This window comes from Mirounga angustirostris, unplaced genomic scaffold (assembly GCF_029215605.1).
Source record: "Mirounga angustirostris isolate CCGP_5_RB_7025 unplaced genomic scaffold, mMirAng1.0.hap1 SCAF_1, whole genome shotgun sequence".
Taxonomy (NCBI): Eukaryota; Metazoa; Chordata; class Mammalia; order Carnivora; family Phocidae; genus Mirounga; species Mirounga angustirostris.
The window spans coordinates 13,605,698-13,627,430 of NW_026991709.1; the positions used below are offsets into that span (position 1 = coordinate 13,605,698).

Genomic DNA, 21,733 nt, shown 5'->3' on the forward strand with positions numbered 1-21,733 from the left:
TTATCCATATTGTGATATGAGACAATTTCATTGCTCTCAACTGGTCGGCAGTACACTTTATGCTTCCCATTTGCTACACTTTAACTATAAATCCCCTTGGGTCGGGCACCTGTGTTGCTAGCCATACTTCATTTGATAGATAATTTTATGTGTCAGCTTGACCGGACCATGGGGTACCCACCAGTCACATTTAGTCAAACATTATTCTGACTGTGTCTGTAAGGGGGGGGGGGGTTAAAGAGAATAACACTTGCATGGGTAGACTGAGTAAAGCAGGTTGTCCTCCCTGATACAGGTGGGCCTCATGCCATCCACTGAAGACCTGAATAGAACAAGAAGACTGAACAAGAAGGAACTTCTGCCTGGCTCTTTGAGTCAGAACATCCGTCTTCTCCTGCCCTCTGACTACAACTTACACCCGCTCTCCTGGTTCTCCAGCTTGCCGACTGCAGATCTGGGGACTTCTCAGCCTCCATAATCACGTGAGCCAATTCCTTCCCTGACTAATACACTTTGCTACCAAGATGTACCTTCTCATACATATTTCTTTGTGTCCCCATGCAAACGTGCTATGTGATGGGCGGGCACACTCTTAATTTGTCTGTGTTCAGGGCACTTCCCTCCAGACTGGATGAACCTGGTTATACAGCTGCAGCTGCGTGTGAGAGTTTGTGATGCTTCACATTTTCGTTGATACTTTATTTGCATTTTTTTAAGTTTATAGCATCTCCTTTCTGCTCAATAGCCTGACTGGCTTCATTCAGCGGGAAGTCCACACGGATCAGAGGGCCCGCAGGAACTCATGTCCCACCTCCTCCATTCCCACCAGCCAGCTCTTTGCTCCATCTCTTACTCGTGAACCACCCTCTCTTGCTTCTAGCCATGTGGGCCTCATGCTGCTCCTCAGCCACACCATTTTTGTCCCACCTCAAGCCCTTCCCGTGGCTGTGTGCTCTGCCTGGACAGCCCCTCCACAGACACGCTCAACTCTACGACTTCGCCTTGAAGATGTCTGTGATGTTGTGATTTATAATAAATACATATTTCAGGGGCACCTGGGTGGTTCGGTTGAGCGTCTGCCTTCCGCTCAGGTCATGATCTGATATAGAGCCCCACGTTGGGCCCCCTGCTCAGTGGGGAGTCTGCTTCTCCTCCTTCCTCTGCCCCTCCCCCCTCAGATAAATAAATAAAATCTTAAAAAAAAAAAGAAATACATATTTGGTCTTTGTCCCCACCCCTGACTCAGAGCTTCTAAAAGCCTTGGAATCTCGTAAGTGACAATAGCAATAAGGTGTCTTGATATTCATAACAAGCCCCTCTCAGCCACACGTGAGTTTATGTCAATGTGGTGATTTTTGGAAAGCCCCTAAGGTTGATGGCTGGTTGACAGGGAAACAGACATGTGATCAGAGGCTGAAACTTTCAGTCCCATCCCCTGACCTTTGGGGAAGGGAGAGAGGCTAGAGGCTGAATCAATTGCCAATGGCCAGTGATTTCATCAATCATGCCTATGTAACGAAACCTCCGTAAAAACCCAAAAGGATGGGGTTCAGAGAGCTTCCAGGTTGGTGAGTACATGGAGGTTGCTAGGACAGCAGTGCACTCGGAGAGGTCATGGAAGCTCCGCACCCCTGCCCACATACCTTGCCCTCCGCATCTCTTCCATCCAACGGTTCCTGAGTTATACTCTTATGTAATAAACCAATAATTTAGTAATGTAAAATGTTCCTCTCAGTTCTGTGAGCCTCGCTAGCAAGTTAATTCAACCCAAGGCGGGAGTTGTGGGATCCTCCAATTAATAGACAGTCACCAGAAGCACAGGGAACAGCTTGGACTTTCATTTGGCATCTGAAGGGTGGCAGGGGAGCAAGGGGGAGCCTAGTGGGCTGAGCCCTTAACTATCTGCAGGTAGATAGTGTCAGAATGGAGACAATTGCCCATGGTGGTGGAGAAAACACATATTGGGATTTCATTCCCTTATCTTCGCCTCTGCTGGAAATGAGCATAAGTTCATATGACTTCCATTCACACACGTTTTCCTTCTGCTTGCGGTTTTTTGTATAATCTTCTTGTTCATATAATCCCCTTGTTTCCATCAGTTATGGTCATTAGTCTTTTTCTTTAACACTTACCATATATTTATTAGATTAAGAGAACATCTTTCCTGGTGATAATCATTTCTAAGTATTCTTTTCCTTTTAATTGCAGTAAAATATACATAAACTTACCATTTCTAAGTGTACACTTCAGTGGCATTAAAGTACATTCACATTTGTTCTGTAATCATCACTACCATCCATCTCCAGACACAGTTTCCTGGCTGTAATCATTTCTTTTTATTCATTCATTCATTCATCCATCCATCCATCCATTTATTTATTTGTTTACTGATTGATTTTTTAGTCATCTCTACACCCAACGTGGGGCTCACACTCACAACCCTGAGATCAAGAGTCACATGCTCTACTGACTGAGCCAGCCAGGCGCCACTCTTTTTTTTTTTTTAAATTGTAGTAAAATACACCACAGTGAAACACCACTGTGGCATTCCGTACATTCACATTGTTAGGTAACCATGGCCACCATCCATCTCTAGAACTTTCTCATCATTCCAAACTGCAACTCTGTACCCATTACACAAGAACTCCCTATTCCCCTCCCCAAGCCCCTGGTACCCACCATTCCACTGTCTCTGTGTATATGGCTACTCTGGTATCTCCTGTAAGTGGAATCACATAGTATTTGTCTTTTTGTGACTGGCTTATTTCATTTAGCGTAAGGTTCATCCATGTTGTGGTATGTGTCAGAATTTCCTTCCTTTTAAAGGTTGAATAATATTCTGTTGCATGTATATAGCACATTTTATTTATCCATTCACCCATCAGTGGACATTTAGGTTGTACATTATTGGTTTTGATGCTCAGATTGATTTGATTCTCACCTTGGAGCGGTGGGAACTCCTTCAAGTTGGTTCTGAGTTTTCATGACAGGACACCACTGTTCTTTGATCTTGCTTTCTGTGGTAGAAATGTCACTCCTCTCCTACATTCCCTGCCAAAGACCTGAGGTTTGGTCTTTCTCAAAGAATCCCAGGTTCCTCTTAGTTGGTAATGGCATTTAGACACCAAAATATGGGCCTGTGTACTACATGTGTCTTAACTTTCCTACTACACTCCATTCCATGAAGAGAACAGCTACATCTTACTCACTTTGGTTTTATCACAGTACTTTACCCCCAGCAGGTATGGAATCAACTTTTTTTGTTCCTTTAGATTAAAAAAATGTCTTCACTCTTGGGGCTCCTGGGTGGCTCAGTTGGTTAAGCATCGGACTTTTGGTTTCAGCTCAGGTCATGATCTCAGGGTCATGAGATCAAGTCCTGTGTCAGGCTCTGTGCTAGGCATGGAGCCTACTTAAGATTCTCTCTCTCCCTCTCCCTCTCCTCCTCCCCTGCCCCCCCGGCATGCAAGCTGTCTCTCTGAAAAAAAAAAAAAAAAGTTTTATTGAGGTATATAATTGACATAGAACATTATATTTGTTTCAGACATACAACATAATGATTCCATATTTGTGTACATTGTGAAATGATCACTACATTTCTAGTTAACATCTGTCACCAAACGTAGTTATAAATTTTTTTTCTTGTGATGAGGACTTTAAAGAATCTACTCTCTTAACAGCTTTGAAATATGAAACATAGTATTTTTTTAAAGATTTTATTTATTTATTCATGACAGACAGAGAGAGAGAGGCAGAGGCAGAGGGAGAAGCAGGCTCCCCGCTGAGCAGGGAGCCTGATGTGGGACTCGATCCCAGGACCCTGGGATCATGACCTGAGCCAAAGGCAGATGCTTAACAAACTGAGCCAGCCAGGCACCCTATGAAACACAATATTATTAATTATGGTCACCATGCTGTACCTTACATCCCCAAGACTTCTTTATTTTATAGCTGCAAGACTGTACTTTTTGTTCCACTCCACCCATTCCTCCCCTGGCCTGCAACCACCAATCTGTATCTGTATCTATCTGTATCTATGGGCTTGTTTTTTTATTTGTTTTGTTTTTTAGATTCCATGTATAAGTGAGATCATATGGTATTTGCCTTTCTCTCTGACTTATTTCACTTAGCTTAATGCTCTCAAGGTCCACCCATGTGTTACAAATAGCAGGATTTCATTGTATACAACATCTTCTTTATCTGGTTATCCATCATGGACACTTAGATTGTTTCCATGTCTTGGCCATTGTAAATAATGCTGCAGGGAACATGGGGGTGCAGATGTCTTTTCAAATTAGTGTTTTCATTTTTTTAGAATAAATACCCAGAAGTGGAATTGCTGCTATTTTTAATTTTTTTAAGTAAGCTGTACGTCCAGCGTAGGGCTCAAATTCACAACACTGAGATCAAGAGTCACTTGGTCTTCCTACTGAGCCAGCTAGGCACCCCTAAATATACCTGTTTTATCACCAACATGGGGCTTGAATTCATAACCCCAAGGTCAAGAGTTGCATACTCTCCCAACTGAGCCAGACTGGCGCCCCTCAATTTTTCTTTGAGGAACTGCCGTTCTATTTTCTACAGTGGCTGCACCAATTTACATTCTTACCAACAGTATACAAGTGTACCCTTTTCTCTGCATCCTCACCAACATTTGTTATTTCATGTCTCTTTGATACTAGCCATTCTGGCAGGTGTGAGGTCATAGCTCATTGTGGTTTTGATTTGCATTTCCCCAGTGGTCAGTGATGTTGAGCATCTTTTCATGTGTCTGTTGGCCATCTGTATATCTTCTTGGGGAAGATGTCTATTCAGATCCTCCACCCATTTTTAAATCAGATTGTTTGATTTATTGCTATTGTTGTGTGAGTTCTTTATATATTTTGGATGTGAACCTCTATCAGATAAATGATTTGCAAATATTTTCTTCCATTCAGTAGGTTGCCTTTTCACTTTGTTGATTATTTCCTTTGCTGTGCAGGAGCTTTTTAGTTTGATGTAGTTTAGGTACTTATTTCTGATATAACAAGGCCCTGTATCCTCAAGCGATTATTTCAACTGATGCTCAATTGAAAATAAACATATAAACAGCAATCTGCTCATCTCTGGTGTCAGGGAAGAGGACTGTTTTGGACAGCTAATATGTCACTTATCAGCATATTGTGTAAAGATGATCCCTTACTGAGAACTTAAGATTCATGAAGGTAATTCTGGCAGTACTAAATTCTAGCCTTTTATGTAGTCTTTAAAATTAAGTTCCTACAAAAGCAGAGTCTGCTGTTTTTATCCTGCAGAATGGCTGTATCGGTCAGGGTTCTCCAGGGAAATAGAACCAATAGTATATATGTGTACACATACACACACACACACACACAAACACACACATGTATGCATGCATATACTTTAAAAGATTGATTTTAAGAAGTCCTTTTAAATTCATTAATTTTAGGAGATTGATTTTAGGGAATTGGCTCATATGATTCTGTGGGCTGGCAAGTCTGAAACATGCAGGGCAGTCTGGAGACCCAGGGAAGAATTGCAGTCTTGAGTCTACAGTCAGGCTGGAGGCAGAATTGCTTCCTCTTCTATGGGCCTCAGTCTTTTCTCTTAAGGTCTTCAATTGATTGGATAAGGTCCACTCACCTTGTGCAGGATAACTGGCTTTACTCAAAGTCTAAAGATACCTTCACCAGCCACATCAAGACTGGTGTTTGACCAAACACCTGGGACCATAGCCTAGCCAGGTTGACCCATAAAATTAACCATCACAATGGATACAATGGGAACCCACTGAGTGAATAAATGCCAAGCTAATTCCTTCATTGACTTCATTCCTTTTCTTTGTCACCAAAAGAAGTAATTTCTGTTTGACGAACTGAAATCTAAATGACGAAGGAAAAATGCCAGCTGCTTTCCCTTAGAATTATCAAGACACAGTCCTTGGAACTCTGCACAGACAGTAACTCTTCCCTGAGAAGTGAGAGTAGAAGAGAAGTTTGAAGATCAGGTTCCCAAGGAGAATCCAAACAGATGGAATCAACAAGATCTATAAAGAACTTATCAAACTCAACACCCAAAGAACAAATATCCAATCAAGAAATGGGCAGAAGACATGAACAGACATTTCTGCAAAGAAGACCTATAAATGGCCAACAGACACATGAAAAAATGCTCAACATCACTCATCATCAGGGAAATACAAATAAAAACCACAATGCCACCTCACAGCCATCAGAATGGCTAAAATTAACAACACAGGAAACAACAGATGTTGGCGAGGATGTGGAGAAAGGGGAACCCTCTTATACTGTTGCTGGGAATGCAAGCTGGTGCAGCCACTCTGGAAAACATTATGGAGGTTCCTCAAAAAGTTGAAAATAGAGCTACCCTATGACCCAGTAATTGCACTCATAGGCATCTACCCCAAAGATACAAATGTAGTGATCCGAAAGGGCACCTGCACCCCAATGTTTATAGCAGCAATGTCCACAATAGCCAAACTATGGAAGGAGCCCAGATGTCTATCAACAAATGCATGGATGAAGAAGATGTGGGGGGCACCTGGGTGTCTCAGATGGTTAAGCATCTGCCTTCAGCTCGGGTCATGATCCCAGGGTCCTGGGATCGAGCCCCACATTGGGCTCCTGGCTCAGCGGGGAGCCTGCTTCTCCTTCTCCCTCTGCCTCTCTCCCTGCTCATGCTCTCTCTCTCTCTCTGTATCTCTGTGTCTCAAATGAATAAATAAAATCTTTAAAAAAAAAAAAAAAGATGTGGAATATATACACAATGGGATATTACTCAGCCATCAAAAAGAATGAAATCTTGCCATTTGCAATGATGTGGATGGCACTAGAGGGTATTATGCTAAGTGAAATAAGTCAGAGAAAGACATGATCTCGCTCATATGTGGAATTTAAGAAACAAAACAGAGGATCATAGGGGAAGGGAAGGAAAAATAAAACAAGATGAAATCAGAGAGGGAGACAAACTATAAGAGACTCTTAGTCATGGGAAACAAACAGGTTGCTGGAAGGGAGGGGGATAGGGAGATGGGGTCACTGGGTGATGGACATTAAGGAGGGCATGTGATGTAATGAGCGCTGGGTGTTATATAATACTGATAAGTCACTGAACTCTACCTCTGAAACTAATACTACACTAAATGTTAATTAATTGAATTTAAATAAAAACAAAAAACAAAAGAAAAAAATAAAACACACAGTAGTGATAATCTCTTCCAGTCAACTCTTGCCTTGTGGGAATGTAGCATCTAGGGTTGCCACATCATGCATTTTTGTAAGAGAATCTGGAAAGTTAGATTTTATGTGAAATCTCCAGATTTTTTAAAAGCTGAAATAATTGGGGTGCCTGGGTGGCACAGTCAGTTGCACGTCCGATTCTTGATTTCGGCTCAGGTCGTGATCTCAGGGTTGTGAGATCAAGCCCTGCGTTGGGCTCTGTGCTCAGCACAGTCTGCTTGGGACGACTCTCTCTGCCTCTGCCCCTCCCCCGCCAAATTAATAAATAAACCTCAAAAAAAAAAAAAACTTAAAAAGATAAACAGATGTAATCAAAGGACACGAGGTCTGCTGACACTGCTTTCAGAAGCTATAGCTTCAGGGATGCAAAGGCAGAAAGCCCCAGGGAAGGAGCTTCCGCCAGGCCAGGGAAACTTCCTGAGGATGGATCCTGGATGCCCTCTTGCATGGAGCCATCTGGCTTAAGGGGTTGCTGAGAAACCCCATAACTAACTTTATTAAACAGAGTTTATCTTTGTAAGAACCAGCAATATAGGGGTAAACCGATGGTCTATTTGTGGATTATTAAGTAGAGCTCCACAGAATGTGGGGCAGAATGGACATTAACTAAATCTGATTTATTTCATTAATTTAATGTATTAATGATTTATATAAAATATTTATTTTATTAAATTTGCTAATCGCATGGTGGAATTTTCTAGATCTCAAAGATTCCACACCAAGCCAGGGACTCTCACCAACAAATAAAAAGGTTGATTCCATTCAGTAGGTTGTCCTTTTGTTTTGTTGATGGTTTCCTTCGCTGTGCAAAAGCTTTTTATTTGAGTTTAGTCCCAGTAGTTTTATTTTGCTTTTGTTTCCCTTGCCAAAGGAGACATATCTAGAATAATGTTTCTACAGCTGATGTCATCAACAAAACAAAAAGACAACCTACTGAATGGGAGAAGATATTTGCAGATGACATACCCACCCGATAAGGGTTAATATCCAACATATATAAAGAACTTATAAAACTCAACACCAAAAAAAACCAAATAATCCAATTAAAAAATGAGCATAGGACATGGATAGACATTTTTCCAAAGAAGTCGTACAGATGGCCACAGACACATGAAAAGATGCTCAACCTCACTTATCTCACTTATCATCAGGAAAATACAAATCAAAACCACAATGAACTGTCACCTCACACCTGTCAGAATGGCTAGTATCAAAAACACAAGAAACAAGTATTGGCTAGGATATGGAGAAGAAGGAACACTCATGCACTGTTGTTAGGGATGCAAGCTGGTGCAGCCACTGTGGAAGACAGTATGGCAGTTTGTCAAAAAATTAAAAATAGTATTACCATATGATTCAGTAATTCCACTACTGAGTATTTATTCAAAGAAAATGAAAACACTAATTCAATAAGATATGTACACCCTATGTTTATTGCAGCATTATTTACAATAGCCAAGATATGGAAGCAACCCAAATGTCCATTGACTGATGAATGGATAAAGAAGATGTGGGGTGTGTGTGTGTGTTACACACACATACACACACACACAATGGAATATTACTCAGCCATAAAAAACAAAATCTTGCCATTTGCAACAGTATGAATGGATATAAAGGGTATAATCCTAAGTGAAATAATTCAGAGAAAGACAAATACCATATGATTTCACTCATGTGGAATTTAAGAATCAAAGCAAATGAACAAAGGAAAAAGAGACAAAAATACAGCACAAACTGAAAAAAAATAGAGAACAAACTGAGGGTCACCAGAGGGGAGGTGGGTAGGAGGATGGGTGAAATAGGCAAGAGGATTAAGAGTACTGAAGGGTGTACTTACCGAGATGAGCACTGAGTATTGTACAGACTTGTTGAATCACAGTATTGCATACCTGAAACTAATATATTATGTTAATTAAACTTGAGTAAAAAAATTTTTTTTAATTTTGGGGTCCCTGACTGGCTTAGTTGGAAGAGCATGTGACTCTTGATCTTGGGATTATGAGTTTGAGCGCCATGTTGGGTGTAGAGATTACTTAAAAAATAAACTGGGGGCACCCAGATGGCTCAGTCGTTAAGCGTCTGCCTTCGGCTCAGGTCATGATCCCAGGGTCCTGGGATCGAGCCCCACATTGGGCTCCCTGCTCAGCGGGAAGCCTGCTTCTCCCTCTCCCACGCCCCCTGCTTGTGTTCCCTCTCCCGTGTTCTCTTTCTCTGTCAAATAAATAAATAAAATCTTTTAAAAAATAAATAAAAATTTTTTGAAGATACATAAGCTTCAAATTCTGGTAAAAGTGGGTTGTCATTTGCATTTGTTAACCTAGAAACTCCTATACCTAAGGAGGTGTTCACTTCCAAAGATGTGTCCTTAAAAGGTAGGCTGGGCGGGGTAGGGGGGGATAGGGTTGTACCTTGGGGCTCAGTGTCCTGCGGAACTGTGGGGATGCTTCTGCAGTCTGGCCCCACACCAGAGTCATCACACAGGCTTTAACAGGGGAGCCTGTCTGGAGCTGGGGAGGGAGGGAAGCTGATGAGGACCAGGAGATAGTTAAGCCAGAACCTCACCACGGCTGGTTCTGATTCCAACCCCTTGAAGTGCGGGCTGGCATGGAGAACCCCAAAACCTCCCCATAGAGGGCTGCGTGGCTGGCTCAGTTAGTAGAGCATGCAACTCTTGATCTCACGATTGTGAGTTCAAGCCCTACATTGGGTTAGTGATTACTTAAAAATAAAACCTAAAACAAAACAAAACAAAACCTCTGCATGGAAAATTACGAGGATTGGCGAGGATGTGGAGAAACTGGAACCCTTGTGTGTTACTGGTAGGCATGTGAAATGGAACAGCCATTGTGGAAAACAGTTTCACTTAGAGTTACCATATGATCCAGCAATTCCACTGCTGGGAGTGGAGCCAACAGAACCGAAAACAGGGACTCAAACAGATACTTGTGCGCCATTTACAGCAGTGTTATTCGCAATAGCTAAAGGTGGAAACGACCCAAATGTCCATCAGCAGATGAATGGAGAAGCAGAAGAGGATATATCCATACAATAGAATATTATTCAGCCTTAAGAAAAACGAAGTTCTGATACGCGGTACGTTCTGTCGGTTGTGCTGAGAGAGATGAGCGTGGACGTGGGGCTCTGCCTTTATTAGGGCCAGAGGGTGGGGTGTCAAGTGGCTAATGCAAAATATCAGAGCAGGAATTAGGGCATGGGAAAGTGGAGGCAGGGTTACTCAAGTGGTCAGGTATCTAGGCTGTCCAGGGTTTCCATAAAAGCAACTTCATGGTAGGGGAGGCCTTGCTCCTTATCTGGCCATTTTGCTCGTGGCTGTGTCACACAGCTGGTGACAGGTGTATTCTAGAGGAAGGTCTTTTAAAGTGAACATCTCAGCATCAAAAGCTTCATGTCCGGTATTACAGTACATGCTACAACATGAATGAACCGTGAAGACATGAGGCTAAATGGAGTAAGCCGGTCACAAAAGGACAAATACTACATGACTCCACTCATATGAGGTACCCAGAATGGGCCAATTTGGAGACCCAGAAAGTAGAATAGAGATTATGGGGGGCCGGGGTACAGGAGATTGAGGAGTCGTTGTTTAAGGGGTATGGAGTTTTGGTTTGGGATGATGGAAAGTTCTAGAGATGGATGTCGGCGACAGTTGTACAATAAGGTGAATGTACTTAATGCCCCTGAATTGTACACTTACAAGTAGTTAAAATGGTAAATATGATGTTGAGTATGTTTTACCACAGGAAAAAAAAAGAAAACAAAACCAAATCCCAGCTGCTTCCAAAGTGGATGTGCAGCTGGGATCCTGTCTTCAGGGCAGGAACTGGCCCAGGGTGGGCTTGTCTTGCGCCTAGGGCCTCCGGGCCTAATCACTGAACTGGGCTTCCCCTTCTCCTTCCTCCCAGGCTCTGTCCTCCCAGGCTTCGCTCCTTGCTTTCAGGTCCCCACCGTGCCAACCAGTTGCCCAGTTAGCTTGTCATCCTTCAGGCTGGCATAGGGCTGCAGAAGGCCTAGCTGAAGTTTTGGTGATGCCTCTGCCCACCCCCCTGGGCGGGGTTTGTGCATCAGGGCTCACTTGGCCTTGCTCAGCTAGCTCCCTTGCAGCTCACTGTCAATCCAAAGCTCAGTGGCCACCAAGCCTGGGCCACGCTGCCCTTCCTGGGCCCCTGCAGTCATGAAGGGGGTGGCAGGACAGCACAGAGGATCCAAGTGCCAACTCAGGCCAGATGACTTGGCCCATACCCTGCTCCACTGCTTCCCAGCTGTGCGACTTTCAACAATAGTGTAACCTCTCTGTGCCTCAGTGTTCCCATCTGTGACAGTGATTCCACGTGTCACTCAGAGGATCATTGTCAGGACTTTGAGGGTGACTGTGTCACACGTTGCTCTCTGGCGAACTGGGGTCTATCATGTGGGTGGCTCTCCTGCCCCCATCCATCTCCTGCCAGAGGTCCACCAATTAACTATAAGCTGTGGGAAAGCACTGACTCCATCACCCCCCCTCGTCTCCCCCGCCCCCAATCATCCAGAGCTTCCCCAACCCTTAGCTCGAGTTCCATTGTTTCCAGAACTTTCTCCTGGCCCTCTCACTGGCCTGCTGAGCTCTCCTCTCCCCGAGGCCCCTCTGCCTTGAGGTAGTACTCCATGAGAGACAACGTGGGGCTCTTTGTATTTTACCCCAGTGAAGATGAAATTCCTACATGGAAAACAGGAACTCTTCCTTATTTATCTTCGTCTCCATACCCTCAATAAAAATAATGATAGGAACTGTAGAAGATGCTCTTGATGCCCAGCCTGATTCCCTCGATTAGACCGGCAGTGCTCTGAGTGTTCGCTCCCGCTCACACCTACCCCTTCTCCAGAGCACTGCCCTCCTTGGGCAGGAGCACAGGACCCAGGAGATTATGGTTCCCCAGCCCACCCCCGGAGCCCACAGCTGGTGACTGCCCGACAGAGGCAGACAAACGGCCAGCCCCCTGCTCTAAGTGGAACCGCTCCATGAAGCACTTCATGCCCCAGAGCTCCCCGTGAGATCGGCCTGAAGTCGGTCTCCTGCTGAATGCACGCCTTTGCTTAGTTCACCGCCTCCCTACCCCATCCTGCTTCCCTCACTCCCCTTCCCCTGACAGCCGCCCCTCAGCAAATCCCTAGAACACGAATCCCCTGAGGCCCTGCTTCTAGGGAACCTGACCTCAGACACTAGCCATCCCGTACTTGCTTTGTACTAGACACCATTCTGTTCTAAGCACTTTACCTACATTCATTCATTCAGAACACGTACATTAATAATGAACAAGATCCATGACTGATGTATCTTTCTTTTTTTTTTTTTTTAAAGATTTTATTTATTTATTTGACAGAGAGAGACACAGCGAGAGAGGGAACACAGCAGGGGGAGTGGGAGAGGGTGAAGCAGGCTTCCCGCGGAGCAGGGAGCCCCATGCGGGGCTCGATCCCAAGATCTGGGATCATGACCTGAGCCGAAGGCAGACGCTTAACGACTGAGCCACTCAGGTGCCCCCTGATGTATCTTTCTAACCCCTACAATTCCTGCTGACTGATGATGACGTGGAGCCCTCCATCACGTCGGCGCATCCATTATCCATTCTCCCTTCCGGTAGAATACCGGATCTTCCTCTACTCCCTCACTGTCAGTTCCGGTGGTTTGAGCCCGGCTGGCCCTTTCCCTGGGTTCAGGGGTGGGCACGTGACCCAGAACTATCCAATCAGAGCATTCCATTTCTATGGCCACAGTCATTGGCTTGGGGATGGGCACATGATCCAAGCCAGGCCAATAAGACCCAATTCCTGCAATTCCACCGCACCTATTGGGAAAGAAGTTTTCGTTGTGCTAGGATTGCCAAATGGGGCGGATGGGAGCCCCGGGCAACCCGGAACCGCAGTGGTGTTGCCACCACAAGGGAACGTCTTCCCCTACGTGAAACCGTCAGAGAGGAAACTAGAGCCAGAACAGCTGGAGAGATGGATTTCCAGTTACCAACTGAGCATAGGGATCCGCCACCCCAGCCTCCTAGTTTTTAGGCCAGTAAATTCTCTTTTCAGTTTAATCCAGTATGAGTCAGATTTTGGTTACTCATTGAAACTATCCCAGGACAGATTGGTTTCTTACCAGGATGCCAGGGAACATTTATGGGAATACTATTATATGAGGGCCATCCTGTTCACGTCACAGGCATTACCTCATAGTTTCAAAACCACTTTGCCAAAACCATTTGGTGACGGTGATTCACCATTTCTGTTCACCTACATTCTAGAAGAACTTTGGAAAAACTGTGTTCCCCCCATATGCTTTCTAAAGTTTTAACATTTTGAAAATCATTTTTCGTGTTAAGTTGTTACAAAGGACGTCATTTCTCTCATGTTGGAGATATTGACATTTTCAAGTAAAACTCCTGGATCACTTTTTTGGGGTGTAAGGCTTCAGTTACGCAAGAGGAGTAGGTTCTAGGGATTTGCAGGACAGCATTGTGCTTATAGCTAAGAGTTCTGTAACACACATAAGAATTTGTTCAGAGGGTAGATCTCACGTTAAGTGTTCGTACCACAAAACAATCCTCTGGGATCACTTGCAAATGTGTCTGATGGAACCTAAATACCCCAGAGACTTAATACCCATCTTTATCCATTTACAAAACACTGAACAAACTTTTTTTTTTTTAAGATTTTATTTATTTATTTGACAGACAGCGAGAGCAGGAACACAAGCAGGGGGAGTGGGAGAGGGAGAAGCAAGCTCCCGGCTGAGCAGGGAGCCCGATGCGGGGCTCGATCCCAGGATCCCGGGACCATGACCTGAGCCGAAGGCAGACGCTTAACCACTGAGCCACCCAGGCGCCCCTGAACAAATTCTTTACCAGTCAGAAATTGGCATCATTTCCCCCTTCAACTTCTATCCCATATCCCCTACAGTATTCTTCCTATTACAGTACATGCTTGAAGACCTTTTGTTGATCATCCACCATTTCTAACTAAATTATATAAACTGAAATATTTTCCATTTCCTGTGATCTTAAGTTATAAGGTTTAAATTTTCTTTAATTTGGACTAATCTACAATGATTAGTAATAGAATTGATTAAAAAAACAAAAATACTGACAGCTATTAAATGTAAAAAGTAATTTTATTAGAAGTACATATCTTCATGAAATGGATGATTTTTTGGTGACACTGAGTTTATCTTTTTGGTAATAAAAATTACTGCTACAATGAATCAGGCTTTGGCATCAGTTCTATCCCCATTCTTCATCTAGAAAGATGTATGCATCAGCATACAAAAACAATTTGATTCATGTGACAACTTGAACGGACCTCAAGGGCATTACAAAGACTAAAAAGAAAAAAGCCAGTCTGGAAAAGTCAGATACTGTATCATTCCATTTATATAACATTCTCGAAATGACAGAATTGAGTTGGAGAACAGATTAGTGGTTGCCAGGCGTTAACAATGGAGTAGGGGTGGAAGTGACAGCGAGGGGACAGCATAAGGAAGATCTTCATGCTGAGGGAATAGCTCTGGGCCTCGTGTATGAAAATGACACAGAACTACACACACGTTGCGCTGGTGTCAATTTCCTGTTTTGATATTGTCCTGTAGTTCCATATGATTAATCACTGGGCGAAACTGGGTGCAGGGTACATCAGATCTCTTTGTATCGTCTTTGCAACTGCCTGTGAATCTATAATTATTTACTAATAAGTATAAAAAGGGTACATCTTCTGAGAGACCAGCTTCACGTAGATCAGGAGGTGGTCTGGAAGGAGTTTTATCACACCGATATCATTCAATTCTTTTAATTCCTTCAGCATAATATGTCAGAAATCATTTAGCGATCTCTCGTTAAATTAATTTTAATGATCTAGTAATAAGCAATTCAATTAGGTCCTCTAATTTTGCTTAAGACAACGCATGGGAAATGACCTGATTTATCAGGACTGGCTACTCTGTCATTAGTCATTCATGTTCTCACTGCAGGCACAGATATCTCCATTTGTCCCTTTGGTGCCCCAGGATCACCCCCCGCCCCTCCTGGGGCAGGGCACTTTAGTTAGACCAAGCGTAGATGACAGGGATGCCTTCCTTCTGTGAAGTGGGAGAGAAGAGCTTTGGAAGAGGGAGGGAGACTGAAAGAAAACCAGCTTGATACTTCATCCACACTCATCAGATCAAACTGGGAACGAGGGCAGGTGGAAGTTGAGGATCTGGAAACTGTTTCCCCCTTTGCAAAGTTATCCAAACACTCTCCGCCACTCCCAGGCGGGCGTAGCCAGACTCCATTCAAAGACCCTATTAGTAGCTCTATTTTTACAGCAGAGGAAAGGAAGCTAAGAACAGTTAAGTAATTCACCTAAGACCACCAGCGAGTGGCTGAGCTGGGATGGTAACTCAGGTGACTAATTCCAAAACCCGTTTTCTTTCAGCCACACTGTCCTGTGAAAACAAAGTGTGTTTCCCCCAGTTACCAAAGCCGGCTTCTGTCCTCACAGAACTGTTGCCCTGTGACCAGCAGGTGGTGCCAGCACCTCATAGTTGTCTTGGTGATCTCGCTGCTTGCTGACTCACTGATGTGAGGAACGTTCCATTTTAGTCAGTTAGAGATAACGGTGAAATGGGAAAAAAGTTTGCAGCCCTAGTCTTCTCTCCCACTCACTCACATTTTCCCCTTCAAAGATGGGTCGTCTCATTATCTGGCTCTCATTGATAGTGTTTTCCCTGAATTTCACTTCCTCGATACCAGAGAAGATGTTAGCTGGTAGTTTGGGCCATGATTAGGCAAAGAAACAAATATATTACTGTATTATCATAAGAACTCACTTTCTGAGTGCTCACTGTGTACCCAGCACTTTGCTTGGATTGCCTCATATAATCCTTACAAAAGACAAGGAGGCAAGGGCTGTTTTGATAACAGTCTTTAAAGTCTGTGGCACCTAGATTCTGTTTTATTATTTTACTCTTCACTAACCAACATGTTATTGGAGATGTTAATAAAATATTACATCAATTTTTCTCATGGCAGATTTATTATCTATAAACTTTTATTGGATAAAGTGGTCTATTCTGGGTGACTATAATAAAATGTGAGGATAATCAAGTGGTTCGTAAATATTTTGATATTTTTGCTTATAACCATTATGTGTACATGCATTTATATTTACTATATAAATATACGTGTGTGTGTGTGTATCACTGGGGTAAAGAAGACTGGACAAAGTTTGTAGTTCCCAGTTCTCACCCACTCACCTGGTACCACATCAGCTCCAAGCTTTAGGGAAATATGTACATGGCTCCTTCCCAGATGAAATACTATTACTAAATTTCACTATATTGCGAAAAGATTTCCAAGCGCAAGTCAGTAGCTCACTTAGAATCCATTAGATTGACCTGGAATCCACTCCAGAACAGTGGTGATTTACTTTGGACACACAGTAGTGACCCTACCACAGAGTTCCTGCCACATGGATAGCTCTGACCTTGTGTGTTAAAAAAAATTCCTAGGGGCACCTGAGTGGCTCAGTCAGTTAAGCATCCAACTCTTGGTTTTGGCTCAGGTTATGATCTCAGGGTCATGAGATCAAGCCCCAGGTAGGGCTCTGCACTCAGTGCGGAGTCCGTTTGTCCTTCTCCCTCCCTCTCTGCCCCTCCCCCCACTCTCTCTCTCTCTAAAATAAATAAATAAAATCTTAAAAAAAAAAAAAATCCCAAAGACAGGGCTTCTCATTTATCTCTTCTTAAATGTCATCTTGCTTTGGGCTTCATGACTATTTAGATTTCTTTTTAAATATTAAATCTGTCATCTAATTGACAGTATATCAAATTTGGGGCTGTTTACAAATTTCATAATGTTTTCTATGTCCTCTTCTGTGACTTTAAGAAAAATGTTGACTGACCAAGTTTGATGATATAACCTACATACAAATTCCATTTAGGATCACACTGATTCATTAAACCCAGAACTGACTAATTTGTGGGCTCCAGCACCAAATGAAAATGCAGGGGCGCCTGGCTGGCAGAGTCGGTGGAGCATGTGACCCTTGATCTCAGGGTTGTGAGTTCAAGCCCCACATTGGGTGTAGAGATTAAAGATAAATAAGGAAACAAAATTAAAATGCAGGGCCTCTTGTTCAAAAATTATTCAGAATTTCAAGGTAAAGCTAGGAGAGCATTAAACCAAGTGTGGGCCCTTCTCTGTGTGGGTCCCTGTGTAATTGCGCAGGTCACACACCCAAGAAACCAGCCCTGATTTAACTTCTTTGGTTCCTTCATCCAACTTGCTACAAATTGGCTTCTCTAAAGTAAGCTGGAATTGCTTCCAGCTGTGAGTAACAGCTATCCCAACAAACAAGGGCTTAAGCGAGTAAGATTTTACTTTTTCCATGTCACTAGAGATCCAGAAGCAGATAACCCAGGATTTCTGCCCTTCTCTACTTTTAGAACCAACTTTCTCTTCCTCACACAGGATAGCTGCAGAACCCCAGGCCATCATATCTACATACCAGGCAGGAAAAATGAGGCATGACAAAGTACAAAGAGCAAAAATCCTCGCCTCTTAAATATTTGCCTTCCTGATTCAGAAAGAGAAAATCTCCCCAGGGATTTCTGCCTATATCTCATTGGCCAAAACTGTCACATGGCCACACCTAGCTGTAAGGGAGGCTCGGAATTGGAGCATCCCCCTTTCGAAGCCTCTGGTGTAGAGAAAGACAAATCAGAAAGGAGATGAGAGGGTGTGGGAAGTATTTCAATGATCTGCTGCGAACAAACTGCCCCGAAACTTAGTGGTTTAACAGAAGCATTTTATTATATCCTATGACTTTGGAAGTCAGACATTTGGGCAAGGCTCAATGGGTGATATTTTTGTTTCTCGTGGCATTGGTGGAGGTCACTGGGTAGCTGAGTCTGTGCAGTCCAAAGTAGCTTCATTCACATATCTGGCACATTCTCTCAGGGGCGAAACTTACATGGCAGCTTGGGGCTCCCAGAGGGCTTTCCCAGAGTGCTCCAGCATCAGACTGGGAGTTACACACCTTTATCACTGGCCTTTTGGAATCACTTCCATTGGACTCTTGATTAAAGCTGTCACAAACCTGCCTAGATCCAAAAGAGGAGACATAGACCCAGTAGGGTAGTGGAGCCAGCAAAATTTTCAAAAATTGTATGAGTCCATTGTTAAACACAGCCATCTTTGACATCAATCTTGGTGGGGATATTTACACCACGGGGGCACTCGGCCAGCTCAATCAGTAGAGCATGCGACTCTTGATCTCAGGGTTGCAAGTTCGAGCCCCATGTTGGATGTAGAGATTACTTAAAAATAAAATCTTTTTGTAAAAAAATGTATCCCATAGAAATTGTCAAATACTACAAATCAGGGCTTTTATCCTCAGAGATGTGGCTGTTAGACATGTAGCAACATGACACTGCATAGACCTCACCTCTCTATAAGAAGGGTATCAAACCTTTGCAGCCATGCGTTAGATCATCCCCAGCAAACCAACCTTACATCCTCCGGATAAACTTTTTTTGGGCCAGCCCACATTTCTGTTTGGTCCACAAGGATATCTTGAGAGCTCTTTCCAGATGCTTTCTACAATCCACGACCCACTAGCCTACTAACTCTAAGCAAAACAAAATTCAGATGCACTTAGCCCAGCTTATTCTTTTTTTTTTTTTTAAGATTTTATTTATTTATTTACTTGAGAGAGAGAGAGAGAGAAACAGCATGAAAGCGGAGAGGGTCAGAGGGAGAAGCAGGCTCCCCGCCGAGCTGGGAGCCCGATGCGCAACTCCATCCCAGGACTCCGGGATCATGACCTGAGCTAAAGGCAGTCGCTTAACCAACTGAGCCACCCAGGCGCCCAGCCCAGCTTATTCTGAATAAACCCAACTAGCATCACCACTTTCTTTTCCAAGTACTCACACTGTCCGTTTCATCACTTATCCTAGAATTTTTTTTTTCAAGGATTATTTTGGTTTATAATTTCCAGAAGCCTCCATTTATTTGTTTGTTGAAAATTAGGACAAACTATTTTTTAAAGCTTTTAATTGTGTAATACAACACATTACATAAAGGTACATAAAATATAAGTATGTACTAATTGATAAATAACTGTGAGTCCAACATCCCTGGAACTATCCACAATCAGTAATTTGAATGTTGGGAGAATCCCAAAAGTCCATGGTGTGTCTTGTTCAAGGAGGAATTGCCTCGTTCCCCACAGGGAACCACTTTCCTGACTTGAGTGGCATTCTCTCCACTGCTTTTCTTCATGGTTCCAGCAAGTTACAGCACATTCCTAAGACACAGAATTGATCTAGTGAACATTCTAGGAATGGATCCAGACTCTATATAATTGGGACAGACTTTGTCCAACGCTGACCTTCTAGTGCCTCTTTCTTCGTAGTTTCTCAAAGATTAATGAGGCTGATTTCACAGGCATAGTTGAAAAATCTTTGAGACAATTTTAGGCCAAAACCTCCTAAATCTTTGATGTGCTGGCATGAGATTTCATCAGTATTCATCAAAATGTTAGCTTCTCAGGAAATAGGAGATTGAAAATTTAAATATGGTTTTTGCTGAGCTGGGTCTAGATTTTCTTAATCATTTATCAAATCTACTTTGAGAAAAAAAATAGTTACAAATATTATAATATGTATAAAACAAACAACATATAAAATATTATACATAGTTACAGATATTATACAAAATAGTTTAGATCTACATTCTAACACCTGTTTAACCCTGACCACCCTGTATTTATGTGCTTCTTGGTGGAGCTGCCTTGACAAGACTCTCTCCTAGATCAAACTTCAGGTTCATCTGGGTCTTCTTCTGGGCATTGACCTTGACCCCCACCCCCAGTTTTAGCAAGAGTCCTGCTATGTCACTTTAAAGAGAATCCCCTGTCTGGGGCAGCTGGCTGGCTCAGTAGAGCATGTGACTCTTGATCTCAGGGTTGTGAGTTCGAGTCCCAAGCTGGGTATAGAGTTTTTTTTCTTAAGATTTTATTTCTTTATTTAACAGAGAAAGAGAGAGCACAAGCAGGGGGAGCTGCAGGCAGAGGGAGAGGGAGAAGCAGGCTCGCCACAGAGCAGGGAGCCGGATTCAGGGCTTGATCCCAGGTCCCTGGGATCATGACCTGAGCTGAAGGCAGATGCTTAACACCTGAGCCACCCAGGTGCCCCTAGAGATTACTTAAAAAAATTAAAAAAAAAAGAATCCCCATCCTTGCTATCTAGTCACTCTTGCTATCTGATTAAGTTTCTCATCCCCAACCTTTGAGGTACAAGTCCTTGGCCTGCCTTTAGTAGGAATCCTGTTAGGTCAATTTAACAAGAATACCCTACCCCATGATGTCTCCTTTTCCTAGTTTTCCACACCTCGGCCCCCTCACTCTGACCCTTGACTAAAAATCCCCACTTGTCCTCAGGGTTGAGCTGGCTCTCTCCCCTATTGGCACTGGTCTTGACACCTGTAGTGATCATCTTGAATAAAGTCTTCCTTGCCATTTTAACAAGTATAAGAATAGTTTTTTCTTGACAGCCTCTTAAATCCAGGTATCATATCTGGTGTTTGCTGATCTCTGGTTCATTTCTTTCCATACACCAAGCACTGAAATCCCAATGTTTCTTCTTCAGGTGCCTCAAACCCCACTGTTCAAATTTTTCGGCTTTTTTTTTTTAAAGATTTTATTTATTTATTTGAGACAGAGAGAATGAGAGACAGAGAGCATGAGAGGGAGGAGGGTCAGAGGGAGAAGCAGACTCCCCGCCGAGCAGGGAGCCCGATGCGGGACTCGATCCCGGGACTCCGGGATCATGACCCGAGCCGAAGGCAGTCGCCTAACCGACTGAGCCACCCAGGCGCCCCTCGGCTTTTTTTATCCTAATGTTTCTCAGCCCATTTTAGCCAGTCTCATACCTGGAAACCTGTGAGGGCTCAGAAGGAGGGGGAGAGAAACCAGTCTCCCACCCCAGGCAGCTATCTGTCCACCTCGTCCGTGCTCACAGCCTCATCAGACACACATGGGTGCACACTTGCACACACACACACACCCATGCTGATATACACATACTGCACGGGACTCAAGAAACGTGGGTTACCCCAGCACTCTCAGGATTACCACCGAGACTCAGCCTCTACTTTATCATGAAGGATTTGGAGAACCTACAACATCTTTGGGCACTTTACTAGGTTCTCCAAGTCATGATCACTTTCTTTTAATTCTGTTAAACTGCAGACCTTGACAGCTGCAGGTGCATGGAGAATGAACATGACTCCAGCGCACGGAGATAGCTCATCATGCAGTAAATGAAGGAACAACACATCTTTCTCCCTTCAAAACAGCCTTGTGGGATGTTCAACACAGAATGAGCAGTTCACAGTCCAGTGGGGGCAGGGGATCCTTCTGCACTGACACGAGTCCCAAGGTGAGTG

At 43.4% G+C, this 21,733-nt stretch overlaps 1 protein-coding gene across 8 annotated transcripts in view; it reads left to right on the forward strand.

Moving 5' to 3' along the window:
- Positions 1–21,733, forward strand: part of SCAF4 (SR-related CTD associated factor 4) — a 152,421-nt gene that overhangs the window by 88,443 nt on the left and 42,245 nt on the right. For 5 of the 8 annotated variants that reach the window (XR_010407761.1, XR_010407740.1, XR_010407756.1 and 2 more), the window contains 2 exons: positions 296–482; positions 21,537–21,726. The gene's annotated coding sequence lies outside the window, so the exon portion shown is untranslated. Of the gene's footprint in view, positions 1–276; positions 483–21,536; positions 21,727–21,733 lie in introns of all 8 variants that reach the window. The other 3 variants (XR_010407758.1, XR_010407759.1, XR_010407762.1) reach the window with 2 other exon arrangements.